This window comes from Eublepharis macularius, chromosome 12 (assembly GCF_028583425.1).
Source record: "Eublepharis macularius isolate TG4126 chromosome 12, MPM_Emac_v1.0, whole genome shotgun sequence".
NCBI lineage: Eukaryota > Metazoa > Chordata > Lepidosauria > Squamata > Eublepharidae > Eublepharis > Eublepharis macularius.
In genome coordinates, this window is record NC_072801.1 from 53153241 (window position 1) to 53165720 (window position 12480).

General features: G+C 45.9%; 1 pseudogene; it reads left to right on the forward strand.

Annotated features, from left to right (window-relative positions):
• The first annotated feature begins 11320 nt into the window (after positions 1-11320).
• LOC129339378 (olfactory receptor 14A16-like) lies at positions 11321-12275 on the forward strand (annotated as a pseudogene).
• The last annotated feature ends 205 nt before the right edge of the window (positions 12276-12480 follow it).

Here is a 12480-nt window from a genome sequence, read left to right on the forward strand (position 1 = left end):
CAGAAGCCTCAAGTTCAGATTACCCTGCACAGTGCCAGGCTTGCAGCCTCTGCTTGGGCCAGACCAGGCTTTCAGTGTACATAATTCTTTACAGGATACTGACCCGAGTTAAACATAGACAGTTCCCAAGTGCTGCTTCCAGAAGAGGCAGGGCTGCTTCCCTATCAGTCTATGTAAGCCTTGTGCTGGGACAGGAATCTTGCTGGATCAACTGGTCCACTAAGGGTTGTCAGTTGTCCGGTATTCACCTGGACAGTCTGGTATTTTGGCAGACTGTCTGGGGATAACATTCCCCTAATACTGGACATCTGGCCAGTCTTGCCTGGCAGCTTCATCACCCAGTTGGGTCTGGGCTCCTGGCCAGCATCCTGTGCCTTTGTGTAGCTTCTGCTGGTCCAACGAAGTGGCCAGCTAGCCCAAGCCAGGTATCATGTCATGCCATTATTTTAAGCTGAGCTGTTACAATAAGCCATTGCTGTTACTCTGAACCATTGTTGATGTTGTACCTTGATGTCATATTGCCAGTGCCATGAATTGCCTTCTTTCACAGGCTTACTGAAGCCACAGGTGCCTTATCTACATGCTTTGAAGCTACCAGAGCTTCTGACCTTATAAATTGTTTGTTCTCATGAATCACTGTGTTTCAACTTTAATCTTATGTCTTCTTAGTGTCTAGACTTGTTATGTAAACTATGCAAAGAGTACTCAAGACAGCTTTGCACCAAAAGTTGTTTTTTACTGGTGGGAGGATGGAATGAGTAATTGTGCTCTATAAGAAGAATGGTTTTCACACATTTAGGTTTTCCTGTCAACTTGCTTGTGCGCTTGCTTTTCTTCTGAGCTATTCTATGAATAAAGCCTGTCAACCAAGATCATGGATTTCTTGCTGTGAGGGTACAGGTGTTTATCTGCCATAGCCTGTCATCCATAGACTTACAGGCACCCAGCCTCCTGTGCATGGGATGGATTGGGCAACCTGAACTCCTTTGGCTACACAATGCTGGTGGAAGTGGCCTGCCAGCATGGGCAACCAGCTGGTCTCCTGCAGCTTCATGGCACCAACCAAGAGTGACCAGCCAGTCCAGGTGGCTGGAAATCAGGTTAGCACAAAGACCTGGGAAGAAGAAATGAGAGGAGAACACTGCAAGCCTCTTGGGCTACAGTTCACAAAAATGGATGATTGTTCTTGCTGTATCTTAATCTAGGATTCCTGCAGCTCTTTTGTCAGGAGGAAGAACTGTTCTGTTAGTATTCTAACTACGATTACATATTGCTCACACACAAGCTATGGGGTTGGCGAGTGGAGCAAGCAGGACTAAAACAAATTATTCTTTTCAATTACTATTCTCACAGAAGTCTAATAGTCGAGAGAGTCATGAGCTCAATTTCAGTTTGTTCCAATAAATACAACTAGCTTGCAATAATTTCCACTGAAAAGCTACATATGTGAGTTAGAAAGGGAGAATCCTGGGGAAGGGATGTTGGGAGACCTTTTCTTCACTGTCACCTAGATCTTGCATCATCCAGATATGATCAAATTCTAGAAATGCCTCATAACTATGTACAAAAATCACAAGCCTTGAAGTGGGATTCAAAAGCCCAGTTCCACCAAAAGGAAGCATTCCTCCAGTGACCTGGCACTCCATGGCATCTGTGTGCAGCACCTGCATTACAACATCTATACACATAAGAGCCAGACTGTGTTCCTCACGACTCACATTTTTCCCCCTGCACATGTGCAGTATGTCACACATGTTCAGAGTGCAGGGATAAGAAGCGAGCAGCAGCCAAACAGTTTGCCTCCCCGCTGCCTCCTCAGAGCCTCCACCTGCCCGGAAAGGCCAAGAACGGGCTGGACCTTCCCATGGCCTCAGTGGCTTTCAGAGGCCTGAGGAAGCTCTGAGGAGGCAGTGGGGAGGCAAAATGTTTGCCTCCCTGCTGCCTCCTTGGAGGCTCCACAGGCCCAGAAAGGCTGAGCACAGAAGGGGGAAGGCCCGGTGCCTTGACATCAGGCTTTCCCACTGCCTTGAGGGCTTTCGGAGGCCTGTGGAGGGAGACTGCTGCTTTGTCCCTGCCCAGCTGATCCACAGACGGGGTGCAGGTGGGGCCGCAGCATCCCTTCCCTTCTGCCAAGTGAGGGAGGAATGGCCCGCCTGCCTCACAAGCTGTTGGCCTCTTGAACTGCCAGCCCCATGTCGGTCTAGCCAGGATGGCCAGATGCACTTCCCTTCGAGCAGTGACAAGTTTGCCTCCCTACCGGGTCCTTAGAGCCTCCACAGGGTTGGAGGGGCCAAGTGCAGCAGTGGGATGTAAGACAGGCACCCACACTTCTCTTCCTTTCCCCAATGGGGGAGAGTATCAAAGCCCACCAGGGTCTCAAGCCACCTCCCTCCCAAGCCAGGAGGAGAGACTCGCTGAGCTCGGGAAGGGAGAGCTACTGCAACTTCAATCTACTCGATTGAAAAACATTACAACACAAAACTAGTTGCCAAGAAAATGTGGAATGGATTTTTTCCCTGCTCCAAGTTTTCCTCTGGGAATTCCCCAGGAGCTTTGCTTCTCCCAGCACTCCTCTGTCCCTGAAGGCATCCTGGGGTTTTCCAGAAGGAGAATATGGGGCAGTATAGAAACCTGACTCTGCTTCTAAGACAGGTGCATAGAGAGCCGGTCAGGAGGAGTCCGCACAGCATGTGCTAAAAGAAAGGACAGGATTGCCCATTGAAAATAACAGAGCGGCTTGAATAAACTGGGTGCCGAGATTGCCATTTTATTTGCATGGGCTGTATTTAAAACCATTACAGAACCAAAACATTTGCAAAGAAAATGTGGAATGGATTTTCAATAAAGTTCTCTGGATCCAGAGAGATCTCCTCCTCCCCCCTGAACAGCTGCACTCAGCTGCAGAGAAACCAGCCCCCCCACTCCCACGCTAGACAACACCAGCCAGGGAGAGATGCACAAAAAGACATAACAGGGTTGCCCACTGAAAAATCAGGAGACCTTTGAAGTGCACTGAAAAAGTAAGAGCCCAGAAAACGTTCATGGTCTCTTTTGAAAAGCATTACAGCTCAAAAAGGGTGCAAGGAAAATGTGGAATGGATTTTTCATAAAGTTCTCTGATGCCAGATACTTACTGTGGAACTGGAACTAGCAGCAGAGGTGTTCTTGGACTGGAATAATGGGTTGCAGAGTAGAATAACTTCTCCAGGGAATAGTCTTTCCCCTAAATCCAGTGAGTATAGAGTTACCAGCTCCACCGTAAATTCCTGGAGATTTGGGGAGTGGAGCCTGGAGGGACTGTAGTTTGTGGAAGGGGAAGGAACTCAGTCAGGTGTAATGTCATGGAGTCCACCTTCCAAAGCAGCATTTCTCTCCAGGGGAACTCTCTATGGCCTGGGGATCAGTTATACGTAATTCCAGGATATCTCCTGCCATCACCTGGAGGCTGGCAACCCTGAGTACAGCACTGAAGCAGTTTGTGTTGTTTTTCTACTGGCCTGCCGGGAGGGAGCTGCTGAATCCATTTTCTAGAGCCCATTGTATTTGTTCACACAATGTGCATTATTTCTAGTATGTTATAATTCTTATGTAGTGACTAGAGATGGGCACAAACTGGGAAAAAACCGAACCATGCGGTTCGCGGTTTGTCAAATTTCATAAGAACATAAGAACATAAGCAAAGCCATGTTGGATCAGGCCAGTGGCCCATCCAGTCCAACATTCTGTCACACACAGTGGCTAGAAATCCAGTGCCATCTAAAGGACTGTCAGTGAGGCCAGGACACCAGAAGCCCTCCCACTGCCTTCCTTCCAGCACCAAGACAACAGAGCACCACCTCCCCACAAAGAGAATACCATCTATCTCCTGTGGCTAATAGCCACTGATGGACCTCTGCTCCATACATTCGTCCAGTCCCCTCTTGAAGCTGGCAATGCTTGTAGCTGCCACCACCTCCTGTGGCAACGAATTCCATGTGTTTATCACCCTTTGTGTAAAGTAGTATTTTCTTCTATCTGTTCTAACCCGACTGCTCAATAATTTCATAGAGTGCCCACGAGTTCTTGTATTGTGAGAAAGGGAGAAAAACACATCTTTCTCGACCTTCTCTAACCCGTGCATTATCTTGTAAACCTCTATCATGTCTCCCCTCAGTCGTCTTTTCTCCAGGCTAAAGAGCCCCAAGCGCCTCAATCTTTCCTCATAGGGAAAGTGTTCCAACCCTTTAATCATTTTAGTTGCCCTTCTCTGTACTTTTTCCAGTGCTATGATATCTTTTTTAAGGTGTGGCGACCAGAACTGTACACAGTACTCCAAATGAGGCCTCACCATCGATTTATACAGAGGCATTATGATACCGGCTGATTTGTTTTCAATCCCTTTCCTAATAACCCCTAGCATAGCATTAGCTTTTTTTATGGCAGTCGCACACTGTGCTGACGTTTTTAGTGAGTTATCTATCATGACTCCAAGATCTCTCTCTTGGTCAGTCTCCGCCAGTTCAGACCCCATCAACTTGTATTTATATTTTGGATTTTTGGTTCCAATGTGCATTACTTTGCACTTGGCTACATTGAACCTCATTTGCCACATGGATGCCCACTCTTCTAGCCTCGACAGATCCCTTTGGAGTGCCTCACAATCCTCTCTGGCTTTCACCACCCTGAACAATTTCGTGTCATCTGCAAATTTAGCCACTTCACTGCTTAATCCCAATTCCAAATCATTAATAAACAAGTTAAAAAGCATTGGACCCAATACCGACCCCTGTGGCACCCCACTGCTCACCACCCTCCACTGTGAGAAGTGCCCGTTTATGCTCACTCTCTGTTTCCTATTAATTAGCCAGTTTTCGATCCACAAGAGGACTTGGCCCTTTATCCCATAGCTACTGAGCTTACTTAGGAGCCTTTGATGAGGAACTTTGTCAAAAGCTTTCTGGAAGTCAAGATAAACAATATCTATCGGGTCTCCCTTGTCCACTTGTTTGTTCACTCCCTCAAAGAACTCTAACAGATTGGTGAGACAAGATCTTCCCTTACAGAACCCATGCTGAGTTTTCCTCATCAGCTTTTGGTCATCAATGTGCCCACTAATTTTATTTTTGATAATAGTTTCCACCAACTTACCCGGTATTGATGTCAGGCTGACTGGCCTGTAATTTCCCGGATCTCCCCTGGAACCTTTTTTAAAGATGGGGACAACATTAGCTACCTTCCAGTCCTCAGGAACAGATGCAGAGTTTAATGACAGATTACATATTTTTGTGAGGAGATCTACAAGTTCACACTTGAGTTCTTTCAGAACTCTTGGATGTATGCCATCTGGGCCCGGTGATTTATCAGTTTTTAAATTATCTAGCAGTCGCATAACCTCCTCTCTCGTCACCTCAATGTGACTCAGGTCTTTCAAAACCCCTCCCAAAGTCAGTGCTTCCGGAGTGGGCATGCACTTCTTATCTTCCACAGTGAAGACAGAAGCAAAGAACGCATTCAGCTTCTCGGCCATTTCCCTATCACCCTTTAGTAATCCTTTTACGCCTTGGTCATCCAAGGGCCCCACGGCCTCCCTAGCTGGTTTCCTACTTCTAATATATTTAAAGAATTGTTTATTGTTTTTCTTTATGTTCTTTGCAATATGCTCCTCATATTCCCTTTTTGCCTGTCTGATCACAGACTTGCACTTTTTTTGCCACAGCTTATGCTCCTTTTTATCAACCTCACTCCGACTAGTTTTCCACTGCCTAAAAGAATCCTTTTTACCTTTTACAGCTTCTATTACATTGCTTGTTAACCATGCTGGCCTTTTCCTAAACCTATTTGTGCCTTTCCTAACCAGCGGTATATATTTAATTTGAGCTTCCAGGATTGTAGTTTTAAATAGTCTCCAAGATTCCCCAAGTGTTTTGACCTTTTTTACTTTCCCTTTCAGTTTCTTCTTCACGTACCCCCTCATCTCAGAAAAGTTACCCCTTTTGAAGTTAAACATGGCTGTGTTGGTCTTATTTGGCAATTTCCTATTTATATATATGTTGTACTCAATAACATTATGGTCACTGTTCCCAAGTGGTGCAATCACATTTACATCTCTCACCAGGTCTTCAGCATTACTGAGGACCAAATCCAGGATCACCTCTCCCCTAGTAGGTTCTGTAACCATCTGTTCCATAGCACAGTCATTGAGACAGTCTAGAAACTCACTTTCTCTCCCCCGATTCGAACACCCATTGGCCCAGTCAATGTGTGGGTAGTTAAAATCACCCATTACAACACAGTTTTTTTGTTTAGCAGCCATCTTTAATCCTGTCATCATTTTATAATCCTCCTCTATTTTCTGATCTGGAGGGCGATAACAAACTCCCACAGTTAAGTTTCCATTTGGGCCCGTAATTTCAACCCATAGCATTTCCAGAAGCGAATCTAATTCAGTTACCTTCTCAATCTTACTGGAATGTATACCTTCTCTGACATATAGAGCCACCCCACCACCAACCCTTCCCTCCCTATCCTTCCGATATAATTTATATCCAGGAATCACCGTGTCCCACTGATTTTCCTCATCCCACCAAGTTTCTGATATGCCCACAATGTCTATGGATTCGCCCAACACTAAACATTCCAGCTCCCCAATTTTACCTCGGACACTTCTAGCATTTGTATATAAACACCTGTAACTTCCCCGGCACACTTTGCCTCGAGACGTAGTTAGGTCATCTGCACTGTTTGTCTCCATCTCAGTTGACAACTCTAATCTATCTCCCTGTAGAAGTGTTATACCTAGCCCTTCATCTCTCTGAGATGAACCATCCTGAACCAGAGACACTTTATCTCTTGTCGGCTTTCCCCTAGCATTTAGTTTAAAAACTGCTCTGCCACCTTTTTGATTTTAAGTGCCAGCAGCCGGGTTCCTTCTCGGGACAAGTGGAGACCGTCTCTCTTGTACAGCTCCCGCTTGTCCCAAAAAGAATCCCAGTGCCTAACAAACTTGAACCCTTCCTCCCTACACCATCGTCTCATCCACGCATTGAGACTCCTGATCTGCGTTTGTCTCTCTGGCCCTGCGCGTGGAACAGGTAGCACTTCTGAGAAGGCTACCTTGGAGGTCCTGGCCTTGAGTCTCCTGCCTAACAGCCTAAATTTTTGTTCCAAGACCTCACGACTGCATTTCCCAACATCGTTGGTTCCAACATGGACCACGACCGCTGACTCTTCCCCAGCACTATCTACCAGCCTATCTATAACACGCGTAATGTCCGCTACCTTCGCACCAGGCAGGCAAGTCACCATACGGTCAGAACGCGGTTGTGCCACCCAGCTATCTACTTGTCTAAGGATCGAATCACCAACTACCAAGAGCCTCCCTCCCGCCCCACCCAGGGATGGTTCCTTGATGCGAAAGGAAACCTGCTCACCAACTGAAGAAGAGGTCCCTTCTGAGGGCATGTTCCCCTTATCCTCAATACGGTGCCCTGATTCCACAAGATCCTCATTCTCCTTGACAACAAGAACGCTGCCATTTTTAGAGTGGGACACATCTGTCCTGTCCCTGAGAATCTTGTCCTCGTGCCTATCTAACTGTCTCCGCTTCTCCAGGTCAGCCACCTTGGCCTCAAGGGTACGTACTCGTTCCCTGAGAACCAGGAGCTCCTTGCAGCGAGCACACATCCAGGACTTCTGACCAGAAGGCAGATAGTCATACATGTGACACTCAGTGCAATACACTGGAAAGCCCCCAACCCCCTGCTGGCATTCTGACTTCATTATTCTGTTTTAGGAATAACACACTAAGAGGAAAGAAAACGGCTATGATCCCCCGGCTAAGAGCCACAGGCCAAGAGCCCTTTAGCTCTCGCCCTTCGGCTCGCGCCAAAGGCTCGCGCCCCTGCCCAGCAGTTGCCTTTTCAATGCAAAAGGTCACTTCCTGCTAAGCACAGGAGGTGAGCACAAAGGGGGTGTGTGGCTTGTACTCCAGCAACCCCCAGCAGCCTTACAAACACACTCACCCTCAAACACAATCAAGCCCAAACACACTCAGCCTCAAAACTACACTCAAATCAACACAAAACTACACACAAAAAGCCCCAAAGCTAGAGAGGACCACCCTTAGCTTCTCAGCTTAACCCACCACAGCCAAGAAAGGCAAAAAGCCCTTACCTCCTCTAGCAGCTGCAGACCATGTGCTCCTGAGCCCAGGTGACTCTGCTCAGCCCAGGTGACTCTGCTCTTCATGAACCACGAACCACAAACTTTCACAAACCTGCCCCTGGTTCGCGAACTGGTTTGTTTGGTTTGTGAAAACATCACGTCCAGGTCAGAAAATCATCACTTACAGGCCACTTCTGGGCCAGCAGAAGGTCACTTCCAAGTCCATCCCCTGTTGCCTAGGAAACTGATTGATTGGCTGCTGTCTGCAGTCATGAACCAAAAAACGAACCAAATGAACCAGCCTAAAGTTCATGTCAGTTCCTCAGAAATGTGATCTGACGAACTGTGAACTACAAACTGGCCTGGTTCATGCTTAATTTTGGTTCGTATTTCGGTTTGTACCCATCTCCAGTAGTGACATACACCATCACCCTAAGTATGATACCTGTAGTTCTCCTGATCATAGAATGAAATGAACGTGAAACACCTAAGGCTGAATCCAAAATTTCAGTTTCAGTAATGGTGGAAACTTCCTCTATGAGAAGGAGCTTTGCACACCATTACTCATCCTTAAGTCTTCTTAGCTCATTTTAGACTACATTGTGGAATAGAGGTACCATTCTGAGGTTAAGTATGCACCTTGCAATTATCACATGCTATTTGATGCATGTGCTGCACATGTATGCTCTGAGATACCAGGTCATAAAATATTTTTTTTTAAAAAAAATGGGCAGATTCACATAATATAACTCCCTGCTAGAGATGGGCATGATCCGCACTACGATTAAAAAACCCCCACGAAAACGGCGATTGTGGGATCATGACCTGGTGGATCATGATCGTCCACGGCCAACGATCCAGTGATCGGGAGAGGCCTGGATCGTTGCGTTCGGGCTCGGATAGGGGATCCAGACACTCAGGCACCAGCAATCTATTCCCCTGGCATCGGAGCCAGGGGAAAGCCTGAGCTCTGTTTGCCCTCCTTCTGTCGCCCTGGAAACCCGAATGGAAGCCCAGCTTTCCTTGATCAGCAGGGCTTCCTTCCAACCATGGAGCAGCAAAGCAGTCACCAGTTGGGAGAAGACAGCCAGGGGAGGGAGGGGGAAGGGGGTGTTCTGTAGCCATGGGCACGCCAATCTCATCCCTGCAAACCCTGATAGGCAGCTCTGATGGCCAAACACAGACCTCCTGTGTTGCTGAATGTGACCTGAGGGGAGGCAGCTCATTGCTGCCTCCCCGTGCCCACCAGGCCCGGCGGCCGCCACCAGCACCCACCATTCATGTATTGCTGGGAATACCAGTGCCCTCCAGTTTGGCCTGATGAGTGGGCACATGGGGGGTGCTGCCGGTGAGGGCCAGACCCCCTGCCAGGCCCGGCGGGCACATGGGGGGTGCCACTGGCGAGCAGCCAGACCCTCCGCCAGGCCCGGCGGCCACCGCCACCACCCACCTTCCCACATAGCTGGGAATAGCAGTGCACCACGCTTTGGCCTCCACGATCCACGATCCATGGATTGGGAACAGGAGATGCTCGGTGTGGATCGTTAATTCCGGATCGTCGCTGGCGCTGATCCATGATCAGCTGGATCATTAATTTTTTTGGATCGTGCCCATCTCTACTTCCTGCACACCAAGTCACAGCACCTGTCCCTGTATTTCATATGAAGAAGTTAAATCTTCTATTAAAAACTAAATATAAACAGTGATAAGAACTTTGTTTTCAGGAGTTCTTTGTCATTTTCATATCTTACATTGGGACCATCTCAACTAATTAAGTTAGGTTATGACTCTGGGGATCAAGTCTCCAGAAATGCAAAACATATAAATTAACTGTTGCCTAAAGACAACAGATATTTTAGGCCAGTATAAGCAATATAGACACTTATAAGCAATATAGACACTTGCCTCAAAAGGAAAGGGTGAAAAGACTACTTAAATGGCATAGAGATCAGTAAGAAACAAAGGGACAGAGAAAAGCCTACATATGGACACGAAACAAATCCAAAAAGAATAATGGTAAGTTATTTCATGTGTTGATCATTGCAGGTTTTAATCAGGACCTCGTCATGTTAAACAAGCTGGCTTCTGCCAACTCCATCCCACCCCTTACTAGGGACAGGGTTTCAGGCAATTGCCAGAATCTGTGCAAGATGTTTACTAGCCGTCCATTGTCTGGCACAGCCAGCCTAAGCAAGTCTACTCAGGCTCCTACTCAAATCTACTCAGTGAGGCTTACTCTCAGGGCAATGCTCTTAGGATTGCACTGTAAGTCAACTATGTTTAGGGACGTGCTGTACCTCAGGCAGCCATAGCTCCTGGAAAATCTCCACTTTGGCACACATTCTTTTTTTAGTTCAACTGCTGCTCTGAAGATTTTCCATAAACATGAAGTGTTTGCATATATGTATCATTATGTCAACCTTAAGCAATTTCATGTCCAAATTTCACTGATAGACACCGACATCATTTACATAAGAGAAATACCCTTATTTATTTCTCTATATACCGAATAAACAATCACAAGATGCTGGGGAAGCAAAAAAGATTTTACTTGTGCAAAGCTCTATGTTGTTACACATGACTCTTAAAAAGTTTCTTTGCCCTTGCACATGCAGCATTCACATGGCAAGATGTGTGAATACCCATATATTCAGCCAGTACACTAAGGTATAATATGTAGAGGGGCTAGAATCTGTCATTGTTAAAAATTAGCATGGTAGAGTGGTTTGAATGTCAGGCTCGGATTTCTCTCACAGAGGCTTAACTACCTCACAGCATTGTTGTTATCAGGATACAATGGAAGAAAGGACAGTGGAAACTATTCCTCCATATCTAGTTATGGCATTATCCATCTGAACACTGGGCTTACAAATGAAGGCAATGCTGATTATAAGTATGTGAGCAGTAGCCTTACATCAGATGACTGTATTAATTTTCCAAACAAGGCAAGCTCCTTAAGCATTTGCGCTGGAATTATATCTAAAACAGGAGCCCCTGAAGGGTATTTATCAGATGCAAGTGCCACTTTGGGCTTCAAACTTATTGAGATTTTTTTTTCTTTTTTGCACACTGAAGACCAGAACTCAGTGACAAGTTTTGCAAATATGGTCATCACAATATAACTCAATTGCTGCAGTAAAAATACTGTGCTTTTTTCCTTCCTCAAGGATTAAACAACATGCTACTCAGAGAAAAAATGTCCAATGCAACCGCTGTGTCTGATTTTCTGCTCCTGGAATTCTCAGATGTTCGGGAACTGCAGTTTCTACACTTCATGTTCTTTCTGATGCTGTACTTGGCAACTGTGACAGGGAATCTCCTCGTCATCTCTTCAGTCATCTCAGACCGCCACCTACACACCCCCATGTACTTCTTGCTGATGAACTTGGCCTTGCAGGACCTTGGTCAGGTTTCAGTCATTGTCCCCAAATCCATGATCAATTCTCTCCTGAATACCAGACTCATTTCTTATTCAGGGTGTGTTGCTCAGGTCTTCTTGTTTGTCTTCTTCATGGCATCTGATTTCTACCTCTTTACAGTCATGGCATATGACCGGTATGTGGCCATTTGCAATCCATTACATTATGAGATGATAATAAATAGGCAAGCCTGCCTTGAAATGATTGCTGGTGCATGGATAGCTGGTTCTCTCTATGCAGGGATACACACCTGTGGGACTTTTGCAACCCAGTTCTGCTCTAATGTTGTCAATCAGTTTTTTTTGTGAAATCCCACAGCTAATAAAATTGTCTTGTTCTGGTTTAAATGTAATTGAAATGAATAGTATTGGGATTGGACTTGTCCTTGGCCTAAGCTGTTTTGTCTATATCCTTGTAACTTATGCACAGATTTTTAGCGCTGTATTTAGAGTGCCTTCTGCAAAGGGGAGGCAAAAGGCTTTCTCCACTTGTGTTGCCCACCTCGTTGTCTGCTCCATATTTCTAATCACTGGATTTTTTGCCTACCTGAAGCCTGCCTATCACACTTCATCAGAACTAGATTTGATATTTGGTGTAATCTATTCCTTGGTTCCACCCATATTGAACCCAGTGATTTATAGTATAAGAAACAAGGAAATCAAGCAAGGAATGGCAAAGGTTTTAGGCTTTAGGGTCATTTCTTTAAATACATGATCCAGTTTGCTATTTTGTGTGCTTATTCAGCTTTTCTGCTTTCATAACAAAATGTAACGTTAAAAAGCATAGCCAGTTATTACTCAATGTACAATGCTAATTTGAGTCTTAATGCATGAGCCTGCATAGTGAGATGGATCCTATTCCTGTCCTACCAATCCACTGAGCAAAAGTTAGGTTTTTTATAAACTACTTGTACCCCATC